Here is a 14459-nt window from a genome sequence, read left to right as displayed (position 1 = left end):
GGGGCTCTTGCATGGCCCTAGCCCCTTGACAGGGTTCAGACAAAAGCAATGATGAGCCCCTGTATTCCTTTAACAGAATACCCTTGAAGCAGCAGCATTAGAGGGGCAGGCACAGCTAATTCATGCCCCTCAACCAACCAAACCAAAAAAACCAATGCCTAACCGCAGCCTTACAAGTTGTGACGATTTGCAAGTTGTGACACAGTAGGCAAAAACCAAATGGCACCAGCCAATCAGCCAAATGGACAAAATTCCTACCGGGCCCCTACCCCAAGAACAGACGACCCCATGACAGGCATAGCAAGGTCAATGCGAACAACCCTCCCCCCACCGCAACACATGCTCTCCATGAAGGAGAACACACTTCGTTGCTGCTTTCCCCTGCTCAACTTGAATGTAAATCTTGCATTAATGTCATTTTGCACATTACATATCTTACCATAAAGCCATGCCTCAGAACTCTCTCCTCCTCTTTCTCACTAGGGGGCAGGTGTAGTCTGAGGAACACAAAATCATCCATAGCTGAAATAAAATGTTGCTCAAAGTACTGTTGGTGGTTTCATCTGTGAGGCTAGTTATTTTCTCAGATGTTTCCACCTGAACCTAGAATGTATGGAGACTTGGGCTTCCTGGGGGATTTCATTACAATTCTCTTTGTTTCCATGGCTCAATTAACTGTACAAAAATGAGTTGATTCCTGTCAGAATCTATATGGACTATAGAATGAAAATGGAAATTAAAAGCAGCATATATCTGGAATATGGGAATTGGACCAGGGGTATGATCAGATGACATTCTCTTACATCTAGAAGTGGATAGCTGAGTTGATTAGAGTGCGGTGCTGATAATGCCAAGGTTGCAGGTTCAATCCCTACATATTCCAATTCTCAGTTCTATGATTCTGTGATCATTCATGTAGAAGGTGATATCTGAAGAAGCTATATACAACATTGCTTGTCCCTCTTTCTTTCTAGGAGTGAACAGAAGGGCTCAGTCATATGTCTGTTCCCTCCCATTGGGACAGGCTTCTGGGAAGATGCATGAAAAGTCCATGTTTATTTCGGTGAGAGAGAGAGAGAGAGAGCACACACATTTCTTTACATGTGAAATTCATACTTTTGTGTGGACTCTGTACCAATTTCTCCCCACAACCCTGTTAAGAAATTGTTCATGACATTCAACACCATCTGTACTGTGAATGCTAAAAGTGAGATAAATTGCAATGGTCTGCGTTGCTCTTTTATCCTGAGAGGCATATAAAACTGCACTCCTGTTAAGACGTAGCAAAGAAGCAAAATATTACAAATGCCAGTCTTGCCTCTAGTTAGAGATTGCTTGAAATCTCAGTTGGTTCTTTTATCCAGATGGGTATGTAAATCTTCAGAGAGGACTTCCTATTTAAAGCAGTCAAACACCCTCCTGTCCCCTGCATACTTGGGACCACTTTTTGCTCATCCCTCTCGAAGCATTAGACAGGGGAAATGCTTCGATTTCTTTTCTTTTCAGCAGTTTTGGGAGGTAAATCCATCCTTTTAATTAAAGGCAGCTGGTATATTCTGGGTGTTAATAACATGCCACAGGTCTCTTAAAATGCCTCTTTTTCCAGGTGTCCAGTCAGCGGTCCAGCTGGTGGAGTCTGGAGGAGATGCCAAAAGGCCTGGAGAGTCCCTTCGCCTCTCCTGTCAAGCCTCCGGGTTCACCTTTAGCAGCTACTGGATGAGCTGGTTGAGACAGGCTCCCGGGAAAGGCCTGGAATGGCTGGGAGAAATAAATGCAGCTTCATCTACCATAAACTACTCGAACAAAGTGAAGGGACGTTTCACAATCTCCAGGGACAATTCAAACAGCCTCCTCTATCTGCAAATGAACAACCTGGAAGCTGAAGACACGGCTGTGTATTACTGCGCAAGAGTCACAGTGAAAGGAAGTGAATCTGAAGCCTGGCAAAAACCTTCTGTTGCTCACAGCTGCTCTCTGGGTTGATTTCACTGTACAGTGTGCAGTAAAAGTATACAGATATGTGAGACAATAATCTGATCCCTCCTTTACCAGGACTTCTGCTGAGAGAGCCAACCATTCAGACACGTGGAGACTCTTTATTCACATTACAAGCAACACATACTGAGTTCAGGTGCAAAATAAGCTTCAAGGGTGAGATACACTGCATGAAAAGGAATGGGTGAAGTTTGTGTGTGTAGATAGATAGATAGATGATAAGTTAATAGATAGATAGATGATAGATTAGTTCATCTTTCATTTACTACTCATATAAAGGGACACTTCACCATGTCCAGGATAATTCAAATACTTTGTTCATTTGCAGGTGAACAGTCTGACACCTGAGGACAGAGCTTTGAATTACCGTACTATGCAGGGCACAGTGTGAGATGATGTGAATTGAAAGAAACACTTCACAGGCATGTTTACTCTGAAACACATCTTTTTTCTGGCAGATAATTTCTCAGAGTGTTAGATTATATAACTGGCCTGTCTGTGATCAGGACTGGACCAAAAATGACCATCATGTTATATGGCCCAGTTCACATACTTTTCTTTTCTTTTTTGCATTGTAGGCATGAAGGGAAACCAGGGCTAGGGTAGACCTCCTTAAATATCCTGGGAGTGGGCCTGAGGGAAGCCTATCTGCTCTGTCAGACCCACCCCCAAGGAGGGCCTATCTCCAAGCTTGCCTGTTGAAGGGCCAAAATTATCAGAATTAAGCTGGTGTACCATGTTCTACTCCAGGGGCCATCATTCCCATTTCTCTACCTTCCTGCCTGTAAGAGCACATTTTATTAAACTGGACGCTTGTGACAGCGAAAATGGGAGAGGCAGAAGTGGTCACATTGAGATGGCTCATTGAAACACCTTCTTAAATGAGTGCATGGAGCTGTGCCAACACCCTTGGGCCAAGCTGACTCTGCAAAGTGTGAAAAGGTCCTATACTTCACTTTATGGCATATGAACTTAAAGGAGAGGGGTCCACCCACCCACCTCCTCCCTCCCTCCCTGCCTGCCAATCACACAAGCAGGCAAAGAAAATAGGCTATAGAAGAAATTGCCTTTGATAATAATAATAATAATAATAATAATAATAATAATAATAATAATTTGTACCCTGCCCATCTGGGCAGCTTCCAACAAAGATTAAAATACATTAAAATGTCACACATTAAAAACTTCCCTAAACAGGGCTGCCTTCAGATGTCTTCTAAATATCAGGTAGTTGTTTATCTCTTTGACATCTGATGAGAGGGCGTTTCACTACCGAGAAGGCCCTCTGCCTGGTTCCCTGTAGATTGGCTTCTTACAGTGAGGGAACCACCAGAAGGCACTCAGCACTGGCCCTCAGTGTCCGGGCAGAACGATGAGGGTGGAGACTCTCCTTCAGGTATACTGGGCCAGGCCATTTAGGGCTTTAAAGGTCAGCACGAACACTTTGAATTGTGCTCAGAAACATGCTCAGATGACTCAAAGCCATGATTCAAGCCACACCTCAAAGGCAATTTGCAGTTCCTCCCCTTTCCTGCAATGCTATTATGGATTCTGTATGTCTCAGTGATATAGATCTCATATTAATACCCTCCAATTTTACCCTGGCAGATTTATGCAAAGCCAGGAGGCATTTTCACTTCCTACTTAAACCCTCAAACTCCCACACCTCAATTCAGCCTTCCTGTAATTGCACTCAGAGTCCCTCTCAGAGCCATCTCACCTCACCTCACCTCACCGCTATGCCTTCCTTATTGCTGATGCTTGCACTGGCTGCCTCCTCTTCAAGTGTGTGGGGTTTTACATTATATTATATGGCAATGAATTTGAGTTTCATAAGGTAGTCACAGGCTTATGAGTTATCATTTTCTTCCTCCCCGACCAGGTGTGCTCTCACAGGTGGTTCTGACCCAGTCATCGGATCCAGTCTTGAAAAAACCTGGAGAATCCCATAAACTGAGCTGTGCCACTGCTGGATTTGACATTAACAGCTACTGGATGGGCTGGATCAGGCAGAAACCTGGCAAAGGACTGGAATGGCTAGTTTGGTACTATAGCTCTGGGAGCAACTATTACTCATCTGAAATTCAAGGGAGATTCACAACATCGAAGAGTGGCTCCACATTTGACCTGCAAATGAATAGTCTGAAAGGAGACGACACAGCTGTGTATTACTGTGCAAGAGACACAGTGAGAGAGATCCCTCTAGACCTCACACAAAAACCCTTCACTGCATTCAGTTTAGGGAAGAGTTCCCTAAGGGGACAGCAGAGAACCACAAACTAGACACTTACACATCAAAGCAAACAATTGCAAGGGAAGTTATTATACAAGAATTATTAATAATACTGAACACCATTTTATTCTTTGGTTCAGGTCCAGTCTTCTTTTGAGTTGCCTCTGGATCATCCTGTTCCAACTCATTAGGTCAGAACACAACCCAACTTCTGTCCATCTCTCTCTCTCTCTCTGCCAAATTTGGTGGTGGCATCATGTGGGACTAGGATAAACCTCCACTGTACTGTGTGGCTTGGCTCAATCTCATGAGCCACCAGAAGCAACTCCTGTTCATGAATTTCTTCTAAAAGAACTGCAATCCATTATCTTGCTGTATAGAGCTTCCCTCCAAATAATTATTTAATTCTGTTTAATCCCCATTCCTTGACATCACTTTATTTAATTTCTTTATGACTCATCTCATTCTATCCAATACAGTGATACCTCAGATTAAATACTTAATTCGTTCTGGAGGTCCGTACTTAACCTGAAACTGTTCTTAACCTGAAGCACAACTTTAGCTAATGGGGCCTCCTGCTGCTGCTATGCCGCCAGAGCACAATTGCTGTTCTCATCCTGAAGCAAAGTTCTTAACCTGAAGACTATTTCTGGGTTAGCGGAGTCTGTAACCTGAAACGTATGTAACCTGAAGCGTATGTAACCCGAGGTACCACTGTAGTATATTAGCATAGCATAGCACACTGCAGAGCTTCCCTGACCAGCTCATTTAAATTATAATAGTGAACAACAGGACCACTCCTGTTGCCAGTGAGAGAAAAATGGCAATTGGTAATGTGGAATGGTGTTGAATTGCTGCAGCAACAAAAATGTGATATATCTAGTTAAAGCTGTTGTCTTTGCTGCTAAAACATCTACTCTACTACCTATATACGAACTTAGCTGATGACAAGCAGATTCTTTACTTTTTTTGTCCTTAATAGTTGCTCTCTGTTGTTCAGCTTGGGCCTCAGGACAATGACGTAGCATTTAGGGGAAAATATGCAACCCAGTAACCCAGCACTGGAGGCCAAGATGGAGAAGACTTCCACAACCACCATGCCTTTTCCTGTTGAGCTCAGGTAGGCCAGAACAAAGGACAACCAAACACTGCAAAACACCAACATACTGAATGTAATGAATTTGGCCTCATTAAAACTATCTGGTAACTTCCGTGCAAAAAAAGCCACAATGAAACTGACGATGGCCAAGAGCCCCAAATAGCTCAGGACACAGTAAAACATGGCAACTGACCCTTCATTACATTGCACAATGATTTCTCCAGCTACCGAGTGCATGTCTAAATCAGGGAACGGGGGAGAGGTTCCCAGCCACCCTATACAAATACTTGCTTGAATAAGGGAACATGAAAGGACAATGGCTTGACCCAGTCTTTTGCCCACCCATTTCATCAGCCTGGATCCTGGCCTTGTGGCTAAGAAAACAAGAACCACGGTGATGGTTTTGGCCAACAGACAAGAAACAGCCACTGAGAAGATGATGCCAAAAGTAGGTTGACGGAGAAGGCAGGTCACTTTCCCAGGTTGTCCAATGAACAGCAAAGAAGAGAGGAAGCAGAGCAGGAGGGAGACGAGGAGAGTGTAGGTGAGGTCTCGGTTGTTGGCTTTGACAATGGGAGTATCTTTGTGCTTAATAAAAGTTCCTAGCACCAAAGCTGTGATTAGGAAAAAAGAAATAGAAACTGAAGATAGCATGATTCCTAAAGGTTCCTCATAAGAAAGGAAGTTTCTAGATTTGGGGATGCAGCCATCTCTGTAATTGTTTGGATATTGATTTTCTTGACATTTGAAGCAGTCATCCATATCTAAAAATTGAAAGAGGTCCAATTTCAGTGTCAATTCTTATTTAATTTTGGGGAAGATTTCCCTGACCTGGAACACATACATTTCTGCACATGGTCATATGAAAATTATTTTTAATAATCTCTTGATCACACTTATGCTCATCTTCTATCATTAACTGTGCTATATGAAGGATCCTAAAGTTGTGATTTAATAATGTTTAATTATTTTTAATATATTTTAATATTTTGTATGTGTGCTGCCTTGGGAAGACTGCACCCGGAAAGGCAAGATATATAAATTTCAGTAAATGAGTAGAAAATTTGAGCATTGCCACATTCCTGTTCTCTCCTTGATGGGGTCAATAATTGGCATTTTAATGAAATATTTGCAAGCATGGAGCTCTCTACGGCCATCCTTCCCCTCTCAGTTACCACCAGCAACTTTTTTCCTTTCTTCCCCTGGCCCGTCCCTCCTGCATGTATTGGGATTTAAAGACCTAATTAAATAATAGGGCTCACCACAAACTGATTTGAAGCCTGGATTTGGGCCAACCCTTAAGTGCTGGATTGAGCCCCAATATAGACTGGGAAAACAATGCAGAGTCCTACTGAATACCTCCGAACTGGGATCAAGCAACTCATTTTTCAGATATGTTTATGGGTACCACAATCTTATACATGTCAACTGAGAAGCAAAAGAAGAGAAAAAAGCAAAACTGGTTTTGTTGGATCTGACTCTGATATATAAATGTATAATTTTGTGGCCTTATCTATACACTTATTTCTGAAAATGTGGAAAACACAGGAGATCTATCATCTACCTACCTACCTACCTACCTACCTACCATCTATCTATCTATCTATCATCTATCTATCTATCTATCTATCTATCTATCTATCTATCTATATCTATATCTATCTATCTATCTATCTATCTATCTATCTATCTATCTATCTATCATCTATCTATCTATCTATCTATCATCTATCTATATCTATCATCTATCTATCTATCTATCTATCTATCTATCTATCTATCTATCTAATCTATCCATCTATCATCTATCTATGTTTCTGCATACCACTTCAAGGACTCATTTTTGCTTTGTTTTTTTTTAAGCATCTCTATTCAGCTTAATATTTGAAAAATCTCTAAGAAGTTTTAAAAAGTAGAATAAAAGCAATAAGATGGTGTAACAGGGACAAATATAAAAACAGTAAAGCAGTATTATAAAACAAATAAAAACAGAAAATTTGTAATAACAGGGTCTCATCATATGGGTTAGGTTGGGAGAAGAAGGGACAAAGACGTATGTTTAAAGATGTTTGAAGCAACTAATCGAACATAAGGCAAAGGTAAGGGCATTGCAGAACACTGGGGAAATAGCAAAAAATGTCCATTTTCTGATCACCCCCATGTAATGTTATATATGTGAGGTGTGCTGCCATGACAAAAAATTCATGATACTATGACTGGTTACATGCACACTAGGGCAACTTATTACCTGAAAATGGTCATTAGGAAAATAAATAAATATTAATTACCGTATTTTTTGCACCATAACACTCACTTTTTTCCTCCTAGAAAGTAAGGGGAAATGTCTGTGCGTGTTATGGAGGGAATGCCTACGGGTGGCGGAGGGGATCTGCTGCAGTCGTGAGCAGAGGATCCATGGTTCCCCTTCCTTCCCTCCTCCGTGGCTCGCATTGAAACAGCAAAGCGGGAGAAGAGCCGCTGAGTGGGGAGGAGAAAGGGACAGAGAGCCTGCTTCTTTAAAGGAGAAAAGTGGGAGAGGAGAAGAGCTGCTTACACGAGTGTAAGTGGCTCCTGTCCTGTTGGTTCCTTTAAAGCAAGCAGGCTCTCTGTCCCTCTTTCCTCCCCACTCAGCTCGCTAAATAGCAGCAAAGTTTTTCAGCTCGCTAAGCTAGGGATGGGCGGGGAGGAGGGAGAAAAGCAGAGCCTGCTTGCTTTAAAGGAGCAAAGTGGGAGAGGATTTTTGCACTGGGTCACCCCAAATTCACCATCAGATCACATAGCATGTCCATGGCTACATCTTGCAACAAAAAAATCACACACACACTGTTGCCTGGGGCCGCAGTGGTGCAAAAACGTGGTTACAAAGCATGGATCCACATGGATCCTCAGGATTTTTGCATTGGGCTACTCCAAACTCACTGTCAGATCACATTTCTGTGGCCACAACATGAACCACAAAAATCATACATCCACTGTTTCATTTAGAATTTTTTTTCTTGTTTTCCTCCTCTAAAAACTACGTGTGTGTTATGGTCAGGTGCGTGTTATAGAGCGAAAAATATGGTAATTAATTAATTAACCTACCATCATGTTCTGAAATCTTCCCTTCTGAGCATGGAACACAGTCATAGCAGCAAAATTTTTCCCCTTCCTTCATTTTCTTCTGGTACCCAGGGTGGCAGTGTTCATTGCAGACAGAAATAGGCTGCTCCTGTTCATAGACAAGAAGCGGGTTTGGGATGGAATACATAAGGACACAAACACAAACTTGCCCATCCACTCAACCTTTGATCCACAGCAGAGCGACTGAGGAAGGTGGCACCTGAAATATTTTGCTTTTTAAATTAACTTCTATTTTGTTAGTCACTGTAACAAATAGATGCAGATATTGCTACATAAATGTCCTACTGCCCGTCTAGAGATCAAGAAGCTGATGTTTCAACCATGTACCATATTCCATAGAAACAGTCTGTGCCAAATAGTGTTCCTTCAAGGAATCTTACATGGATTTACTCCTGATCTCTACCCATATTTAAGCTAGGCATGGAAAAATGTAGCATCATTTTCAAAATAGGAAAAGAAATCTTTCAGCACTCATATCTACTTTTTGAATATACTAGGTATTCCACTTTTTATAGAACCTGTTCACCCATCACATCCTCAGATTAGGTAGACAAAGGAAGTCCTTGCACCTGAATGATCCATCCAGTGAAATAGTCTACAACTTTCTCAGATCCACTTTTTTTAACTGAAGCACACATCTGGCAGAACAATTTTAACATTATTATTTTTTAGATGGTAGTATTGTGACCCACCATAAATTAGACTGTGACTCAGTGGTGAAATTGGTCTACCAACAACAAAAGACCAATGATTCAGAGAACAGATCACCTCCCCAAAATATGTGCAATTCCCCACCTGGTTAAAAGCTTTTTGCCACACAATTATGTCTTCATTAAGGGTGAGTCTGTTTCCTTCAAGTGCTTTGAGATCCTCCACTCTTCCAATTTTCACTCTATGAAATGACTTGTTAGGGAATATGATTATGTTCATTATGTCAAATCCACCTCCCACTTCCCTGTCACCGTTGAAGGACACCATTTCCCCAGCTGAGTTGTTGAAAGAAATGTTTTGAAGAAACAGATGGAGCTAACAGAAAGAAGAAAAGAAGAAAGGGTTTTAAAACAAGAGGATACATGTGATACTGTAAGTAAGTAAATGGATGGATAGATGGATAGATGGATGGATGATACTAGACCTTGGGGATTTTGCAGTAAGATGTTCATTGTGTAATTTGATCTAGGACAGAGCTAAGAACTCCTTCCACCTTTGCATAGCATTTGTTGTCCTCAGAAGACGTGAGAGGGAGAATGTTGGGAAATTGGAAATACTGAGAATTGCTCTGCCTTCAAGAGTGGGCTACAGAATAGCTAACACAGCTACATGTTGATGAGATCACTTTTCCTAAATTCTTCATCCCCCATGCCCATTTTATTGAACCAGTTACTTACTCAAAATTGGTTGTAGTTTCTTGCAGCAACCTGTACTATGTAATAAGCATGCTTAATTGCAGAGCCATTACCTGCCAAGGCTGGATATCTTGAAGGTCAAATCTTCTGCTACCCACCATTGCTTTGTGCTTGGATCTAGCTGAGTAAATTGCATGCAAAGAATGAGCAACAGCATGGACAGCATTATAGATACTGTAGCTGTGGCCAGTCATGTCCATTTCAAAAAGTTGCCTAGGAAGACTATCCAGCCTCTCATCTCCACCACATGTCCCATTGACCTGCAACGTCATGTTTATATCTGGAAATGAACAGTCAAAAGCTTGCTCCCAGAAATCCTTGAGGAAACCATCTCCTTTATTCCAGCCAGGTTTTATTTTCTGAATAAATTCCTCAAATTCTGAAAGCTCTTTTGTGTGAATGGTGAAGGAAATGGCACCTTGGAAGAGCTGAAACCCCCAGTTTCTTTGCATGCCCGTTGATAAGAAATCAGTCTGAGTAGTCATAATCCATACTTTTGTAAATGAAGACATCTCTACATTTCCAGGAGTTGTACCTGAATGTAGAGTTATACATGCTCTCAGCCATGCTATTGCCATGGACTGCCCATTGAGTATATATACATTGGTTCCATCATCTGTGAAAGATGCATTGATATTCGAGAACACATGAAAAATTTCATCAAGTTCATCCCAGTGGCCTTGTGCTGGAAGCCTTAGTGTGAAAGCTGAACAGATTCCGTGCTGGAGAAACGATGCTTCCAGAGTCTGCAAGAAATGTTCTCCACTGCCATCATCCAAAACAATGAGCCCTACCCATGTCCATCTGAAATGTAGAAGCAAGTGAACAATCCCATTGTACTGATGAGCTAAATTTGGAACCATGTGGTAAAATGATCGATATTGTGTTTTTTCCCTGTCCTCTACGGCAAATGAGCCATAAGTGAGCTATAAGGTAATGCACACATTTCACTTGTTAGTCGTAGTAGTAACTGGAAACCTACTCTCAGAATTATAAAATAAGAGTGCAGCCTGTGAATATCTCCCCATCCTTACCTGTGGTATCTTGTAGAGATCTAGAATTTCTGCCATAAGAGAAGAGGTATCAAAGCCAAGTCCCCCAATGACAGCTATGAGGTTTTTCTGGGTGTCACATTTGTAGTTGGGGGTAAATCTATGTGATTTGAAGAGCACGTCCAGAGTGCCACGATAGGTCATCCTTGGATTGGAGTAGCTGTCACTGATGTGGAATCCCAGTGTGACATTGGTCAAGACATTGGGGTTCTTGTTGATCTCATTGATGGTGTACACCAAGGCCAGGACATGTTGGTAGAACTTGGTCACCGCACTGCCAGTAAAGATAAATGACTATTTCAGAGGATAATTCTTCAAATGAATGAATTTCTTCTTCCTTTACTTATTTCAACCATTCATATATCGATTAACACCACAGTTTCTAAGCTATGTACAAAGAGGTTAAAAAGGGGACATGATAGGAATAAAATCAGTTGAAATTAGACACACATACACATATACACAAATGTCAATAACAGGGAGTGGGGTGGGATATGGGTTTCAAAGGAAGTGTGTGGGGTTGGTAGTATATGTAGACAGATGGAAATAAGCTGGGGAAAGCTGGACATAAAATCAAGTTTCATAGGAAAAGCATAGAAAGTGCAATTCTGCATGTTTGATCCAAGTGCAGAAAAGTAAGATTATGTCCAATATTGCCAACCCACACCAATGTATGCCACATATAATTAAAGGAGTGCCCCAAAGGGTTCCACAAGCTTGGGGGTCTATTCACCCTCCCCCCATATTATGCCCATACTGGGATGGTGGAGGATAATTTCGGATAATTTTCAGGAGTGAGGTTGATGGGTTGGCACTTAATTTACATAATACCTCTATGAGGTGGCCGAGGGTTTTTCTTCTTTTACCATTTAATTTAACAGGAAAATGGGACAGGTATCAGGCTGCTCACACTAGTGTGAAGAATAACACAGTATCTCAACTTGCTGCAGCATTTTCTGAAAAGCCAATGGGAGGATGTTACATCAGGGTATCCATCAACAAGAATTCTTGGACATGCACTAGCTGGGAAGACTGAAGTTGCCAGAAAATAACACAATGCTTTTAAAAGTTCATACTATTCCCATCATTTGAAGTTGTGATGAATCCTCAGCACAACATATATGAATCAGACCATCATCAGTATAGTGGTACCTTGGTTTGCATACGTTTTGGATTACAAACACATCAAACCCGGAAGTGCGTGTCCTGGTTTGCAACCTTTTTTTTGGATTACAACCCCCCTTTTGGGGGGATTATGAACAAAAAAATTTGGAGGCCCCATTGGCAAAAGCGCGCCTTGGGTTACAACCTGTTTTGGTTTGCAAACGGACTTCTGGAATGGATTACAAGTACAAGTACAAACTTTTCCAATTTTTTCACACGTTTACATTTTTTAAACACACTTGTTCAACCCTAACACAAGCTTTCATGGTTGTCCTATTTTTGAAAACCTAACAGCCAGCTCAAGAGTCTTCACATATATTTTTTGCACTGCAGTCATTTTCAGCTATTGAGGATTTGCATAGTTTTGAATTCAATTGTGACACTACCCCAACACTTCAATATTATTAGACCAATGGCTGAATTGCATAAATAAATATTTAATTACATGAAAATTGGATGCAAAATTAATCTAAGTGGTATCCAGCTAAGTCATACTTAGAATTAGACTCATTCAAAACAATTTACTTAACATCTCTGCCAATTTCAACAGTTTTTTTCTGAGTATGACTAACAAATCATATCACCATAAATACCTCATTCTGCACTCCTTCAGTAAACAAAAAACAAAAAAACCTCCAACCCTTCCAAGCAGAAATAACTGTGATCATGGGAGAACAGTGTGTGTGTGTGTGTGTGTGTGTGTGTGTCTGTGTGTGTCTGTGTGTGTGTTTGCAAATGCAATTGAAATAGAAGAGTGATTTTCAATGCACCATTTGAACCCTGCAATTCAGAGGATGGATCAGAATGCCAACCCTAAACATTGAGAGGATGTATCTTTAGATGTGTGCATCGTCTTTCAACTTGCTTCGTTATGCATGACAATGGTACATTTATGATGGGGAGAAAACTAGCCCCTGATACATTCTTTCAACTTATGGACCTAAACCCCTTGTTAGTTGTTTGACCAAACTCAGATGAAACAGAATGAACAGAATGCATACTCTGAAATCTCAAAGAGCTTCCGAGATGGGTGTTCCAGGAATAATAGTTCATCAGAAGTGTAAATGATCTGGGAAGTCATTCCACCGATGAGGAGGCCACCTGGCTGGTACCACTCATGTGGAATAGGGAAGGGATCAATTGCAGGGCACTTCACAATATCTATTCTGCATGTGTTTTCAGGCAATAGAAACAGGAGCACCATTAGCCACAACATCATGGCAACAAAGTTTTGCTTTTATTTCACACTCTCCTATACCTTGTCTACAACAACATTGTGGCTTAAAGATGCTGAACAAACTGCGTATTCACTTCGTGAAAGGAAACTCCCCAGGCTTACTTTCAGCATCCAGAGTTACAAATACTCACAGAGAAGGCCAACACTGTGCTTTGAAGCCTTAACTAACCACACAGACAGTCTGCAATGAAATTGACAGAGCCCTGCCAGGTTCAGGTGTCCAATGGCACAAATATTTATTTATGACAACTTTTTTTGCTTATTGGCGGCATGTTCATGCTTGAAAGAAAGCCCTGGAGGTTTCGCCAGACGAATAAATGGATAATTGCAGGGTGAGATAATTATATCTGTAGCACTGAGCTTTTAATAGCAAACATATTGGTTCTTCTCCAACCCCCAGTCCTACCAGTTCTACTCTATGGTGGGTCAAGGAATGACTTCTAAGCTGAGCAAATACCAACAGGAAAGTGGGGGCCTGAGGCAGGGGTGGACTTTCAGGTCTTATTGAATTATATATTCCATTCTCATTGACAGGCTATTGGCTATGCTGGCTGGGCTATGTTGGAAATGAGTGTGCAACACCCCAAGGGTCACAGGTGGTGAAATAAGTGTGGTGGTTGTTTTTTGTTGGGGAGGGTAACATGATTAAATTTGAAAAACCCTTGCTGATGAATTTTTTTAAAAATCCTGCCCCTGGGAAATTTAAGAACTTTGTCGTTCCATCTCAAATTAGTGTTTGATATCCAAGGTATGACTGTACTAGTTGTTGGGAATGGCAGGAGTGGTGTTTGCAAGCTGCCCCATAGGCACCTAATTAGCCACTGTAAGAAAAACATGGTGGAACAGATGGGCTGCTGGCTAATCCAAAAAAATATTCTTATGTTCTTATCCTTCCTTTAAGGGTGTTCTGGGTCTGAGCCCAACCAATAATTTAATGACGTGATGTGGTCATAGTGCTCCAAACCTCCCTGGTATTAGCTAGTGATAGAGGAAGCATAATGTGACAGAGTTCAGTCACAATGTCCTCACTAGACCACCACTGGCAAACGGTAAAGTGGAGGAGGAAATCACTGAAGCAAATAATGCCAGGAGAATTTATTGAGAAAAATTAGGAGGATAAGAATGTGTGGCAGCTCCGTATCAACACAGT

The 14459-nt window shown here is 41.3% G+C and overlaps 1 gene segment (V, D, J or C); it reads left to right on the top strand.

Moving 5' to 3' along the window:
- The window catches only part of LOC310828875 (Ig mu chain C region secreted form-like), a 1309992-nt gene that overhangs the window by 115893 nt on the left and 1179640 nt on the right, over window positions 1–14459 (top strand).

The sequence above is a fragment of the Podarcis gaigeae genome (genome assembly GCF_964106915.1).
Source record: "Podarcis gaigeae genome assembly, chromosome: 13".
NCBI lineage: Eukaryota > Metazoa > Chordata > Lepidosauria > Squamata > Lacertidae > Podarcis > Podarcis gaigeae.
Note: the sequence above shows the minus strand (reverse complement) of the source record. Positions and strands in the feature narration are given on the sequence as shown.